Below are 13,185 nucleotides of genomic sequence, written 5' to 3'. Positions count from 1 at the left end.
ATGACTTTTTTAAATGGTTTTTAAAAGAAGCATCTTATGCTAAACAAGGCTGCTTTTATTATATTAGAAGTAATATTATTAAATATTATTACAGTTTAAGAATGTTTGCATATGAATTTATTTTAAAAGTTATTTATTCCTGTGGTGGCAAAGTTGAATTTTTAGTAGCCATAACTCCAGTCTTTAATGTAACGCAATCCTCATGATATACTGATTTGAAGTAACATTTGTTATTATTATCAATAATCTGTAACATTATAAAAAGTATGCTGAAAAATGATATAAAATGTACTAATTGCAAACTTTTGATAGCGTATAACTTCCAGCTTGTGGCCTAAAAAACTAACTTTTAATGCTCTATTGATTTACTTAAAAAAAATAACACTAGCTTTTCTAATCTCCTCTAATCAATATGTTTTGTTTTTATTTATTGTAGAAATATTATTATTATATTACAAAAAAAACCTTGTTATACTACACTGGGACTTGTTACAGGACTTGCATATCATTGCTCTTTTGTTGAATTTTTTTTTTTGTTGAAAGTCGTTTTTGATAAAAGTGTCTGCTAAGTGACTAAATGTAATATAAAAATAAAAAGTGTCGTTCTTTATGTGAAATAGATCATCACAAAAAAACCCCATCATGGATCTCCATGATCCAACATTGTCCCTGATATTCCAGAGCAGAGTGGGCAAATGTGAAAAACTAAAACCTGGGTCACCCTCTCTTTAACAACATGATGTAAAATGCATGAAGGACATCTGGTATCATGTTTCAGGACAGGATGGTGTGTTGAAGACACAGCACTATGTTTGCTGTTCCTTTGAATAAATCTGGGCTTCAATACATTCAAATGTATTCGGTTTCTGCACTTCAGTTGCCTTCTACAAAACTTCCTTCTTATGCCAGCCAAGCATGATTATATGCAAATTTCTTGCAAGGCAAGCAGTGAGACTAAAAGGTTGCCAAAAAGGATGTCTAAATCTATTTGTCACTGCACAGATATGCTCAAATGGTCACATCTTGTTTAGAGAAAGTATGAAGAAACATCACAAAAAAAAAATGTACAGCTACATAGCATGTTCTAATTATGCTTCCTTTTTATATTAAAACCAATTTAAATGCCACAGGGTGGATTTTATTCCCTCATTGTTGTTTTTAATAGCTTGGACGAAATACAGCATATGTTGTTCTCCCAAAGCAAATGTGATAATTACTGGCTTCTGAATGAGCGGAAATGTGTCTTATATGGAAAAATATGGAAATTTTAAATATGAAGACAATTTTCAGCGAGTTTAAAAATCGTCTAGTCTCCCTTGTAAACACGAAATTATGACTATAAAATGAAGGCTGTCAAGGCATAGATTAGCTCCAATGTAGACAGAAACCAATGAATGACAGCTCTACTTCATGCTGTACTCCCATCTAGAATTGCATTTGGACGATTTCTTTTGAAAATGATTTGGAATCGCAATAATTAAAATCAGAAAAAACACATTGCTATTGCAACTATTGCTTCCAGCTAAAATATGAGTCCTATATCCATAACATTGTTTTCTCCAGCGCTGAAACTGTCTCGTCTGAATCAGGAGTATGAATATGCAAAGATCGAGCACTTGTTTAAAATCTTAAACATTTCGAAACCGTTCTAAACAAATATGTTGGTTGATATTAATGTAAGAGGACAACAAGAGATCGACTTTCTCACTAGAGGAAACGTTATTATGGATTATGGCCAGAAGCAACTGTTTAAAGTTAAACACCCCAATGATGGATTTGTTTCTTACAAACACGCAGCTTTACACTTCATAAAATATTAACTGATGGACTGGAGTCATGTGAATTACTTGTGAATTATTTTGATGTTTTGGTGATGCTAAATTTCTCCAAAATGGTTGAGATGAAGAAACAAGCTTATGTACATCTTGGATTGCCTGAGGGGAGGAGGTTTTCCGCAGTTTTGCCATTTTAGGTCAAATTAAAAGATTTTATTATTCATGTCACGCTTTCTAGAGGAAAAAAAATAAGGAGTGACTAGGATCTTGTCATTTTTCACAAAGCCATTTTTGCAACATTTTAATTTTTATTTAACTAAAAATTTTAAAAAGTGTATTCAAATGAACAGATCAGTCAGATGTATCACAGACATATTAGTGGATTGCATAATAATAATAATATAATAATAATAATATGTTATTATGTATATTGCAGACATAAGCTTTCAGTTAAGACTAGTAGAAAACTGGAGAATTTGATAAAGTTGGTGTCTGTTAGTGTATAAGTGGAGACACAGAATGTTACAAGATAAAAAGAAAAAAAATGATGAAAGTGAAGATGAAATTAAGGAGGAAAAAGGAATTAAAACACCTCCGGATGCGGTCAAATGGATTTTTCAATTCCCGTTCTGTCAAATTTTACTAACAAAAACAAAAAGTACGGTAATAAAGCTCAATATGACTGCATTCTGTCAGCAATTCTTCAGAGTTTATTTATTCATGATAGTCCCATTATTTGTACACCTTTAATACAAGCAACAAACTATGACATTTTTAGAAAACCGAAGTTTGTTTCACTTCAATGTGTACTTTTGCCCTACAACAAACCATTGAATTATTAATGCTAAAAACCTTGAAAGATGACGGGGACAACAACACTACTGCGCTCTAACCAGGTAAATCTGTTCACTTGTGCAGTCTACCTGTGTAAACAAAAAGGCTCTCTGGAAAGTAGTGAAATTCCTCTAGACACAACAAAGGGCGATTGTAAATTATTTACCAAAAAAAGGGCTTTGCGACAAAACCTGTTCTCAGGGTGGAGTCTGTCAAACAATGTGGGAGATTTGCCATGAAAAAAGAATCGCTTTAAGTAGACTATTTCCGACACTGAAGAATGTAGGCAGCATTACGTCTGTTAATAGTTAACATTTATGAGCTGGATGGTTGATCAAACAGATTTATTCCAGCAGGGGAGTCCATTCACTCTCTTATCTCAGTCAGTTATTTTACTTCAGATACAAAATTACATCTACCATTGAGGGGTCACTACTTCAGTCTTGAGTTTTTTCTTTAGAATATTCCTTTAGCAAGCATTTTAATGTGCTGATCTGGTGTTTTAAAAAGATTTCTTGTTATTATCAATGGTGAAATGCCTGCTTAAAATTTATGAGGAAACCACAATACGTTTTAAGGATTCTTTGATGAATAAAAGAACAGAAATTAATTTCATTAACTTGAAATGGAAACGTTTTGCATAATAAATGCTCTTTGACTAAATTCACGTAAATAAAAATCATACTGACCCCCAACTTTTGCGTCTAAACAAACTAAAACTAGCTACATCAAAAAGATATTCTGAAGTCTAGTCAATGCTGTTCTGCAGAGGAAGTATAACTGCAGCACAAATATCAATGGCGGATTCAAACTATATTTCTTTTTAAATAGAACGCCTGACAAAGCTTTAAAAATTATATTAAAAAGTTCCGCAAGCTATGACAGTATGCAGCTATTTTTATATTAGTCTCATTGAGTGTCAAGCCTTGTGCGAGGGGTGTTTATTTATGTATTAAAACGAAAAAAAAACACTTAAAACATTCTGTTGGGACATTTGCTGACCCAGAATATTGACTAAAATGCACCCATGGATTATGGTCTGTGTAAACAGTGCTCTGTTGAGGAACACTTTTGTATATATTGATCTAGAGCTCACCAACCTTTCTTCATACGCATTTTTGTGAATCAAAGAATCCTTATTTTTGCACTCAGCAATCAATATTGCATAGAACAGGTTGTTGTCACTCGGCTTTAAAGCTGCAAGCAAATATTAAAGCGTTATTTATATTTGATGTTTGTATATAAATTACAGTAATACACCGAACGCAAAAATACCATTCGAGACTTTCACAATTACCAAACTAGACTTTTACTAATTCCGTTAATATTTCAACCGACTCTCTAGCATGCGTTATCACTGGAACTTTGTACCTAAGGGCATGTCGGGCCAGGATTGGGCCATGGGGTGGAAATGAGGATGCATGGATTACAAATTGCCAAGAGCTTTGACAGCTTTAGAGGCCAGCAGGAGCCTATCAGAGGAGGCAGGCCATAAGCAGGCCGACTGTGAGCAAAAATCTGCAGTCAATCACAAAAACTCTTTGAGCAACACTCAAGGGGTCTGCGGCTGAGCCAAACCCCACTGAGGGCTACAGAGCTGGAGACAGATGGATGTCAGACTTGGAGGACGACTGCAATGAGGCCTATCTCTGCTCCCTCCAGATTCTACGGAAGGACCGGAAGGGAGCTAGACATTTTACAAAAAGGGCCTGTACTAAGAGGATTATAAGCATATGTTTGGGATTAAAAAGTGTACTCCAGGTCAATGGTACAATTCACTTTTCACTGCTGAAATACAACTTGTTACAGACAAGAATGGATTGTTAACCAGCAGAGCTCTTGGAAGCTAAGCCTCATGCACACAAGTTTGCATACTACAGCAGAATCTGTGTAGCAAAATGCAGTCTGCAACACATTTACAGTGCTCAAAAACAAAACAAAACAAAACAAAGCAATATATTGATATATTATTATGGTATATTATAATGGTATATTATTTTTTGTTTGTTTTTATAATCCCTCAATTTATTTATTTATTTTATAATTCAAATTCTAAAAATATTTATACTATATCCAAATTTGACACTTTTGTATATCATTATCACTATTAGTTTGTAAGTCAACAATCGATTAACAGTATTACAAAATATATTTCTATCCCTTTTATTTATATTTTTCCCCTCTTTTTATTTTTTTACATTTACATTTTATTATTTTATTCCATTTTTCGCTCTCGTCTCTTTTTCTCAGTTCTTTCTATATCAATTCCGGAAGGCTGTGGAGAATGTTTGTAACCCACACTCTATGTTTATTCATATATCTGTCTTTGCTTTTGTAAAATCCCTTTTTATTGCTGTAGTTTTTTACTGGGGTTGTTAGTTTTTTTTCCTTCTTGTTTTTCTTTCTCTTTTTTGTCTGTTTTCTTTTGTTTTATTTTGTAATGCAAGTCAAACATACTGTCCATTCAAGTTACATTACATTTTCACATTTTGGATTTGCTGCGTCTTCATATTCTCAATAATAAAAAAAACAACAACGATTAAACATTAAAAAAAAAAAAAAAAAAAAAAAGACAAACCTTTGTAAGAATGCACAGTACTGTGCCGTTTCATTATGCCACTGGTCTGTTTTATCACCATATGTGGAAAGCAATTTCTCTCTCTTGCTCTGGATGTGAGGAGCTGGAATCTGAGAGTTCAATGAATAAAAGATGATACGCACAGCTTGAGTTTGAAGTCAGTTACCAACACTACCATCTGATAAATTGTAGGAATCATAGCCCAGCATGCCTCAGAACCATGTTGGTCAAAGCTGTTTGCACATTGCATATGAACTGCATGCGGATGAAATTAAAGTGATATCGACTGACGAAAATAAATGTTTAGTTCATTCTTTAGTGCTTTTGTTAAAACATAAGTCCAGTGCTGACCAGATTTTAATTCCGATTGCTTCAAATTGCTTTTTGATCGTGACTTGCACTTTTAAAAAGCATGTGATTATTGCATTCCTGTACAAACTGAGCTGAAATTTCCACGACGGCGAAGAGCGTGGTCAAATGTTTGTAAAAATGTGGACATTTCCAAGAAAAGTTTGTTATTTTTACTTCAACAAACAAAACAGCATACATACTTTTCAAAGGCCACTTTCTACGTATAAAACATTTATACAAAAGACCGCAGAACCTCTGAAGCTCCATGTACACTTGGAATTACTGCCATTTGCCCTGAAATGCGAGCGTATAACAAATTTCATAAATAGCTGAGTAGGTAGTCACAGAGAGCTGGTGATTTTTCCACAGTAATCTGCTTTTTTCTTCTCACTACGCATTTCCCTGAAGGTTTAAAATGATTGTACCTTTTCATTTAACTTAACGCTGTGTTTGTGGATGCTGAACACAGATCAACATGACTGTACAAACATGGCAGCCTTAAAGGAATAGTTCACCCAAAAATAAAAATCACAGCATATTTTGCTCCTCTTCAAGCCACCCTAGGTGTGTATGACTTTGGTAATGGTGACAGGAGTATATGTGCATGCGACAACAGCTGTGCCCTCAGGTCAAGTATGCAACTACAATTAAATATTTCCATAGGCCTGAGTGAGCTCTTGTAAATTTGTTCTAACATCATAGGCAGATGTATTAAGAATGCGGCTATTATGTAAATGTAACTGGGTTACTATTAACCTCTTAACATACATTTCTCATTTTGTTTTCTGTACTTTGCATGCAAATCTATTCTAAACGTACCATTATTAAACATTTCTGCACTTCTTGAACAAAGTGAACAAAACCAGTGCTGTCAAACGGAATCATGATTAATTCTGTATATATATATATAAATGCATATAAAAGCATATATTTGAAAAATATTTACATGTATTTACATGTTTATATTTATATTCATATAATTCATATCATAAATAAATATTTAATAAAAAAAAAAAATGTAAGTGTATACATGCACTTCTATTTAAATGTACATCATAAATATACACAGCACACACATATATTATGTAAACATATTTTCGATGCAACTAATCATGATTAATGGTTTGACAGCACTAATCAGTGCAATCCTAAATATACAGCTCAAGCTTAAAAAATACAAATACAAATCAGCAACAATAATATTGTTTTAAAACAAAAATCTTAATACTATTGTTATAATTGTTATTTATAATAATATCTTGTTGAATTAAACCTCACAATAGAAAACAAGCAAGCAAAGCAAGTTTTTCCACACTCTACATTTTTGCTATGAGAGAAATGGCCATACCAGATAATTATGACCCAAAAAAAGACTTGACTGGCCCTGAATGGCACAGTCATTTCCTTTCCATTACAGTGTATTATCCTGCAGGAACAGTGCCTAATGGATACCGAAGTGTTTAGTTTCAATCAATTTGTCAGTCTGGAAATGAAAGAATGGACTGACTTAGGTATCTCTGGGATGGTTTATGGCTTACTGGCCAGCTGGTCTCAGAGTTTACAAGACTAAGGGGTAGGTTTAGCAATTTAAGATGATGTTTTCAAACAGTGATTCGAGCCTCGATGGTCTGAGCTGAACACAGCTATTTCAATCAGTCCTCTCCCCTTCTAGTCTTTAAAAGGTCAGGCTAAAATCAATACCACCTACCACCTAATCCAAGCCACAAAAAAAATAAAAATAAACTAGCTGTCATATATTAATGCATTACCGTTTTCCATTCCGTCTGGTGTAATATTGACTTCTTTTGGTACATTAAAGCACATGCTGAGCTCATGCATTTTTGCAGGAATGATCCTTTACCTACACTCTCTGGACTGATAAAGCAGGTGTTCTGTTATATTTAATTCAGCCCCATCCGAATTTAGCAAACCCTGAGATACTCTTGTTACTATCCGGGGATTATTTTAGAATACTGGCTTTGAATGCATCAGAAAAGCAGCTGACCCTGGCGCCACGGCAGGAAATATGTTTCTATTTTAACTTTGTCGAAACTGTATATTGAGGGAAAATAATTACTTAATATGGAGCATTCACAGCATCGCCATTCCTAAACTACACACATTACTAATAGAGTTCATATAGCTAGACTATTGTTGTATTGTTACATGTGCATACTGTATATACTGTATTCCATTACCATACTCATACCCTTTGACTAACAGTGGTACATGTATAGCATTCCTCTCATTGATTGCTGGGTGCCAGCAGACTAATGACTGTAGTGAGGTCGCCATGGATTGGCCTATATTTGAAATGCAAATATGATACTGCTGGCCAGCTATTTGTGACTCCATAAAGAAAACAGCCAACGCTTATATACCTCAGATGCCTTGTGCTGTATTCAGTGCCCTGTGCAACAGTAATACTGCATGCTTGCTTCAAACAGCATTTCTAAATAAGAGATTGCATACATGGAAGAGCTATAAAAAGAGCAAGCACGAAAATATCAGCGTACATTAGGTCTTATAAAATATAAAATCCTTCTAAGGTGTGTTGTTTTTGTCGTTAAACCAACAGACTAAAAAATGATCTTAAAAATGCTAACAGCACGTTTTAGAGAGGAAAACAGCTGACTGTGGGGAAAAACGAGGAGAAAAACAGAGCTAAAGTTATCCCCATGCAACAATGAAGTTCTTTTTTGCCCTGAGCAAAGACCTCAGAGATAGTCAGATACTTGAGGGAATAGGAGCTAGAAGCATTAGCAATGCTAAAGATGTAAATAATGGGAATGTGTTGGTGGAGCTGAGCCAAAGGCTACAGTGCGCTAACATCTAGTCTGAGCAACACTCACTGTCTTCTAGCATGAACTTAAAAAAAAAAAAAGCAATTCAAGCAACATTATACTAATTTTCTCTTGCAAATGTCAGCACATGCCCTCACACAGTGTAGCTCAGTGGGTGAAGGTGAAAATCCATACAAAAGACATAGCTTAACTATAAGTAAACGTGCATAGCTTGAAGGAACAACAGCCCACACAAACTAGGGTTTGAACTAGTTTAAGACCATGTAAACAACCTCAACCTCTGTTTTCACTAACCCCCGAGACATAAAATTTTATTTCGCTATAAACTTAAAGACAAAGATCACCGTCACACTCATGTGGTTACAAACCTGTATGACTTAATTCTTAATTCTGCGGAATACAAAAGAACATATTCTGAAGAATGTAACTGAACAAAAACAGTTCAGTTAAAATAACTTATTTTAAGACTATTTTGATAAGACTACACAGATTTTCTTTGTACTTCTTTGTTCTGTGTATTTATTTCTTTATGCTTGTTTATGTATATTTCATTATAATATTTTAGTTTATAATATTTACCTGAATAAAGAGAAACTTTTTGGCCTCATATTGACAGGAAAAGTTGCCTCATAGAGTTGTGCAGCGTGTGTTCATTTTCAGAGTTACTGGAGAAATACTTACTTTCCTGAGAAACTGAGAATAATAATTTATAAATAAATAAATACATTTTTTTTAAAAGTAGTCTTAAAAAGATTTAATGTCACTAAACTTTCAATCTTTGGCAAATCCAGTTATTATTTAATCCTCAAAATTGCTCCTTGTATCAGCTTGGTATAATGTCAACATTATGCGTATGGAAAGACATAGACTGTACTACATGTTATCCTGCATGTTTGAATTATTTTGTGTGCAATATGCATCAAACACAGACAATCATAAACAACATCAATGCAAAAAGCTCATAAATAGAAATCATAAGGTTTAGTAATAAATGAGATATTGATTTAGAACTGATTTAGCTGTCTAATTTATTGAAGAGTTGAGGATGAACATTTTTACATTTAAGCATATTTATGGAGAATTGCAGGTGTGCAAACATAAAACAAACACTGATTATCTCTCTTTATGGAAATAATCTGCAGTTCACCCAGGTCAAGTAAAGGTTTGAATCCGGGTAAGCAAACAACGGTCAAGGACAGGAGCAGACAATGAGGCTTTGGTTTAATAATGCCAAATTTTTCGATCTAGTCGGGCCTCAGGGAGGCTTTGAAGTTTTGTTTGAGATTAAAACACAAGACAGGGTGCCTTTGTTCCTAACAGCTCTATCAAGGAGTCGAGACCATTTTCAAAAGCACTTGTTCCCAGGAAGTTTTTCCTATAGATACAGATGTAGGCTCCTTTCAAAACACAGCCCTTCTGAGCTGACCTCCTCGAGCATGATTCATCAAAGTGCACCTTAATTACTTCGTGTTTGCAGTAATTCATGCTGAAAGTTAGAGAACATCTGACCTTCCATGCACTTCTTTCAGACTGAGTACCCAGAGCTGGAAGTATGCGTCTTTTTTTTTTTTACAACTAGGAGGTCCAAACAAATAGAAACAGAAAAGCCCAGTGGTAGAGAACCACAGGAAGAGAAAAGAAAAATGGACAAGCTCCAGGCAATGACTACGCCTCTGTGCTTACTCAGTCTGACAAGCAAACATTCACACAAAGCGGGTCTATCAGCTTCCTGCGAGAGAAACAACGCTGAGTGTAACACATGCTAGTACATATCTCCCTGACCTGATGTTCTACAAATAGCTCTGAACAGTTGCACTATAGCAGCGATTGAGCACAAAGATAAAGCAGCTACGGACTTCATCTTTCAAAAGAGGAAAGGTTAATGGAAGTGACCACTGAAGCTAAGGCAAATATACAGTAGATTAGAAGCCATAACAATTAGCAGAAATCAAGACTAGGTCTATTCATAATGCTTCTGTAGTCTCTATAGTCTGAAGCTACATTTCCATTTCAGTTCTTGAATCCATAGTTAAAACACCAAAATTTACACTAACTACATTTTTGCAAAACTCTAAAATCATAAAATTCTCTGATACAGTTCAATGCTTCAGGGTGAACACTAGTGGCAGCAAAATTTCACTTCTGGTTCCTTTTCTTATAAATTATGTTTACAGGGGAAAATTATCAATTTGTATAGATTTGTTTTTGTGGGGTTCCTTGAACAGTACTATGCTTTGATCTAAAAATAATAGTGATTTATTTGGAAACTAATACATTTTGAAGTTTAAATCAAATATTCAGCTCCAATAATCATAACCAGAATTGTGTTCATCTTTTTTGGATAAAACGGCTTTTGCACTTTTAATTCCATTTACTATATACATTGAAGTCATAAAACACGCAAGGAGCAAGATAATACAATTTTTGCAAAAATATTGCCACAGGCAAGTTTGTATAATGACCTTGGTTTGTAAAAAAAAAAATAATCAAAACAATTTGCAAATAAAATAGTGTTTTCATTGCCATTTCCAGGGACAGAAAAATAAACAGAGGTTTAACCACTGGGGAAGCAACTGTGTCTCGGTGTTTTCTTAACAAATAAAAAAAATTATCAAAATATAAGGATGGAAATTACAATCTGTGTCGACACTGACACGTCCCACACTTTGAAGGCGCCTTGTTATGAGACAACCTCAAGTTGTTCTGCTATTGTGGAGTCATCCTCTGACCTTTTTGTAGAGTTCAAGTGAAAAAATACCACAGGAAGGCAGTGAAGCGTGGCGCCAAGTGTCAGCTCTAGCACTGCTGCAACCTAGCATGTGTCGCACGTTGGGCAAGTCCCTGGACACACATAGCAGGATAAGTGGCTGCCCTCCAGAGAACTCCAGGCATCTTACCCAGCCCAGGCACACAAAGGAGCACAGCAATCCACTGGCAACACATCAAAGCAAAGCACTGTCGTTAGAAAAAAAAAACTGCTAGTGTTTTGTATACGATTTTGGGAGTTTTGGGACTGTGACCAAATACAGTGGACTATAACCGCATCCTACTTGAGAAATGGAATGGGCCCAAACACAGAAACTTTTGCCCCTTGAGCCAAGTAGATTTTGAAAGCAAGCAACTTTAAAAAACTCCATATCTCCACAGAGAACAAAAACGCTAAACTGCTTTTTTCAAAATGCATGCTGATAACCAAGTAAAAAAGTTTTTAGGTTGAATTGCATCTGAACCCAAGTCTGAATCTCGTTTAGACAACCTGGACTCATTTTTAATAAAAATGTATGTGATAAAAAAATTAACTAAATAAAATAATCAAAACATGCATTTACACCTGGTCCTGGTGTACAAAATCTAGTGTCAGACTGAAGGAAGAAAATGTGTCTTCTCTGATGAACACCACAGGAAGAAAGCAGAATCCAAAAAACAAAGCGCTTGATTCTAAATATCCATCTCCTTTGCATGGAAACTAACAGTATGTAAATAAATATATATTTATTTATACTGGTGTAAAGAATGAGCAGAAGCAGCATGTGCAATTGCTAAAAATCAATCTTCATAGAAAGAAAAACGCTTCACTCTATATAGGACAAGCATCATGCAATTGAGTGAAATAGCGTTTGGAAACACTATTCATCAGGAGCCATTCAGAGAAAGCATGGCGCCTTCCCAGAGCAACAAATGAAATCATAGCCAAGTCAAAAATAGGGACAAAGCTGATAGAAACCAAAACCTTTAGGTTTTTCCTCACAGTAAGTCTTGGAAATCGAGATGTTGACTTGGATTTTATGGGCAGACTTGGAGTAATGGGTCTCTGGCATACATGCCTGGATAACACATCTGAAAATGCCCTAATTCTTTGAACCTTGGCGAAGCACAAATACTTGGAAGACAAGGGGTGGATCGTGAGGATGGAGGAGCAGGTTTTGGAACAAGGTCAGCTCCTTTAGAACACAGTGAGGGATTTCTAACAAAGGATGCATTCACAGTGACCAGTTGACTCACAGAAGCGGGATTTTGCACATAACTCAGCCTTGCCATCCCTTTGTGGGGCGCATAGTAAGTTTACAGTGACAAAAGGCTTCCCCCCTTTCTGCCCCCTGGGACCCCTCATCTCTGGCAACCACTTTCCTATTTAAATAATTTAAATGGAGGCAACAAAAAGTGCCCTGGTCCACCACATTTGGCTAATTTGGAGGATGCGCTCTTGTTGTCAAAGCTCTTTAAAAAGATAAGAACATGGCACTTGTAGCAATAATGGTATTGGATATGCCATGCCAGCAGGGTCGTAGACACTGCAGGGTCTTATTTAAAAGCCAATGCAAATCACAAGGTTACAGTTTTGCCCGTTTACAATATGTTTCCTTAACAGAATGAACATTTAACTAAGGCAGCTGTCTTTGTTATTGTGCTTCTAATGACTCTACAAATAATGAATAATAAATCTACATAAATTTAAAAGTAATTAAAAGTGTTGGTATATTTGTAAAATTATGTAAATTTAATTGACGTTTGTATTTTATTATTTAAAAGAGTTAGTTCACCCAAAACAGAAAATTAGCCTGTGTTTTACTCACCTTCAAAGCATCCTAGGTGTATTTGACTTTCTTTTTTCAAACAAATCCTATCAGAGTTATATTAAAAATGATCCTTGCCCCTCCAAGCCTTTCCATGGAGATGTGACAGTGTGTTTGTTGTTTGGAAGACATGAAATAAAGTGCATGTATCCATAATATAACGTCCCTCACATGGCTCCAGGATGTGAATTATGGCTTCCAGTAGCCAATCCCAGCATTTTTATAAAAATAAATATCTGTATTATATAAACATAATAAACACTTTTCTC

The 13,185-nt window shown here is 35.1% G+C and overlaps 1 long non-coding RNA gene across 1 annotated transcript in view; it reads right to left on the bottom strand.

The window, feature by feature from the left end:
• LOC122335053 overlaps window positions 1–13,185 on the bottom strand; it is a 35,821-nt gene that overhangs the window by 3,817 nt on the left and 18,819 nt on the right. The gene's annotated exons all lie outside the window — the stretch shown is intronic.

Source organism: Puntigrus tetrazona, unplaced genomic scaffold, assembly GCF_018831695.1.
Source record: "Puntigrus tetrazona isolate hp1 unplaced genomic scaffold, ASM1883169v1 S000000696, whole genome shotgun sequence".
Taxonomy (NCBI): Eukaryota; Metazoa; Chordata; class Actinopteri; order Cypriniformes; family Cyprinidae; genus Puntigrus; species Puntigrus tetrazona.
Note: the sequence above shows the minus strand (reverse complement) of the source record. Positions and strands in the feature narration are given on the sequence as shown.